Below are 2,580 nucleotides of genomic sequence, written 5' to 3'. Positions count from 1 at the left end.
GTCTCTCTCACATCAATGTTTCTCTCTCACTCTTTTCCCCTCGCTGCCTCTCTTCCACTCTCTCTCTAAAAATCAATGGAAAAAACGTCCTCACTCCTTGGGTGAGGATAAAAAAAAAAAAAGAATCAACTGGTGAATGCATAATTAAGTGGAACAACAAACTGATGTGCTTTTTCTCTCTCTTTGCCTTTCTCTCTCTCTAAAAATAAATAATAATTGTAAAAAACACTCAACAAGAGTTTGTTGTTTATCCATTACTGCAGCAATGGATGAGTGCTGTAGAGTTAGTCAGTGATATGGGATAAATGATATAGGGGTAAGTGCTGAATCCTTTATGCTCTAAGCATGACATTTGGCATGAGAGAACTACCAACACAACAGAAGAGTGGATTTGACCCTTGCTTCTGTTATATACTGGCCTAGAACTTTGGGTAAATGTATTAAACTTGTCATAATTTTCTTCAACTACAAAATGTACGGTAACTGCCCTGATTCCTGCACACTTAAAAAAAAAGGATGTGATTTACAAGCCATAAAAATGTACCTTTTAAAAGTGTACTGCAAATCACAAAGTTGTGCAATCATCACCTCTATCCAACTCCAGAACATTTTCATCACTCCAAAAACATTCTGCCCTAACCGGTTAGGCTCAGTGGATAGAGTGTTGGCCTGTGGACTCAAGGGTTCGATTCCGGTAAAGGGCATGTACCTTGGTTGTGGGCACATACCCAGTAGGGAGTGTGCAGGAGGCAGCTGATGGATGTTTCTCTCTCATCGATGTTTCTAACTCTCTATCCCTCTCCCTTCCTCTCTGCAAAAAATCAATAAAATATATTAACAAACAAACAAAAACAAAAAAACATTTTCATCGCTCCAAAAACCAAAACTCACTCCCCTCCCTCCCCTTTCCCACCCCCTTACAGCCCTACATTCTCTCCCTATGAATTTGCCTATTCTGGATGTTTCATATAAATCGAATCATATAGGATGTGATCTTTTGTGACTTGCTTCTTTCACTTAACATAATATATATTTTTTATTTTTTAAAGCATTTTTAAAAATCGATTTTACACAAAGGAAAGGAGAGAGGAAGAAAAGAGAGAGAGAGAGAGAAACATCAATGTGAGAAATAAACACCAATCATGTGCTGGGATGACGTTCCAACCAACTAAGCCACACCAGCCAGGGCTAACATAACATTTTTTAAAAAAATATATTTTATTGATTTTTCACAGAGAGGAAGGGAAGGGGATAGAGAGTTAGAAACATCGATCAGCTGCCTCTTGCATACCCCCGACTGGGGATGTGCCCGCAACCAAGGTACATGCCCTTGGCCGGAATCAAACCCGGGACCTTTCAGATCGCAGGCCGACACTCTATCCACTGAGCCAAACCGGTCAGGGCTAACATAACATTTTTAAGGTTCATCCATGTTGTATAATGCATCAGTACTTTATTCCTTTTTATGACTAATAGTTCATGGATAACATTTTGCCATCCATTCACTTATTATGGACATTTGGATTGTTTCTACTTTTTGGCTATTATGAATAATCCTATATAATAAAGAGCTAATATGCTAATTAGACCAGAGGGCAGACCAGTGGGCGGGGGGCGGGCAGCTGGGCTGGGAGGGCGTGCATCGGGCCTCTAGTGCTTCTAAACATTAGTGTACCCTCCTGGTGTGGACATGTTTTTAATTTCCTTGGGCACATCGACAAGGAGTGGAATTGCTGGGTCATGTGCTAACTGTTGTACTCCCCCCCAACAGTGCATGAGGGTTCTGTTTTCTCCACATTCCCGCCAGCATTGCGTAGCCACCCCAGTGCGTGTGAAGTGCTGTTTCATGGCGACTTTGATTTGCATTTTCCTAAGGCTGTTGAGCATCTTTTACGTGCTTATTGGCCATATGCAGATCCTGTGGAGAAATGTTAAAATTGGATTATTTGGCGCTGTGGGTTAGCTCCTCCCGGTGGACCCAAGGCGCCTCCCCACCTCGGCCCCCACCGCCCCGGGAGGCAGCCAATAGATAAGGCACCCATATCTCTGTCTTTTCCTCTCTCTTCCACTCTCTCTAAAAAATCAATGGAAAAATAGCCTCGGGTGAGGACTTAAAAATAGTTTATTGTTTAAAGTATTACACACGTCCACTTTCTGTCCCCATTGACCGCCTCAGCCCGCCGTCCTCCGCCCCGGGGCTCGGGTGAGGATTTTTAAAAACTGGATTGTCTTTGTGGTTGAGTTGTGAGAGCTCGTTATATATTCTGGACACTAGTCCCTTGGCACCCGGTTATTTCCAAGATTAAATGAGATAATGGTCGTGAGAGGTTTATAAACGGTAAGAGGTCTATAGACTAAGCGAGGGCGCTAACAAAAGGGGAGGGACAGGCGCCCGGCTCGCGGCTCCCGGCCAAGCCTCCGTCCTGCGCCCCCCGCCCAACGTTCAGTAACATAACGGAAGAAGCCTGTGGGACAGTCTCTCCCCTCTAGTCCGACAGAACCACCGGTGCCCCTTACACCCAGTGGGACGAGTGGGGGTGATGTGAGAGCGGAGCTGGAAGGGGGGGTTGGGTGGGAGGA

The sequence above is a fragment of the Myotis lucifugus genome, unplaced genomic scaffold (assembly GCF_000147115.1).
Source record: "Myotis lucifugus unplaced genomic scaffold, Myoluc2.0 scaffold_561, whole genome shotgun sequence".
In the NCBI taxonomy this organism is placed as follows: domain Eukaryota; kingdom Metazoa; phylum Chordata; class Mammalia; order Chiroptera; family Vespertilionidae; genus Myotis; species Myotis lucifugus.
Note: the sequence above shows the minus strand (reverse complement) of the source record.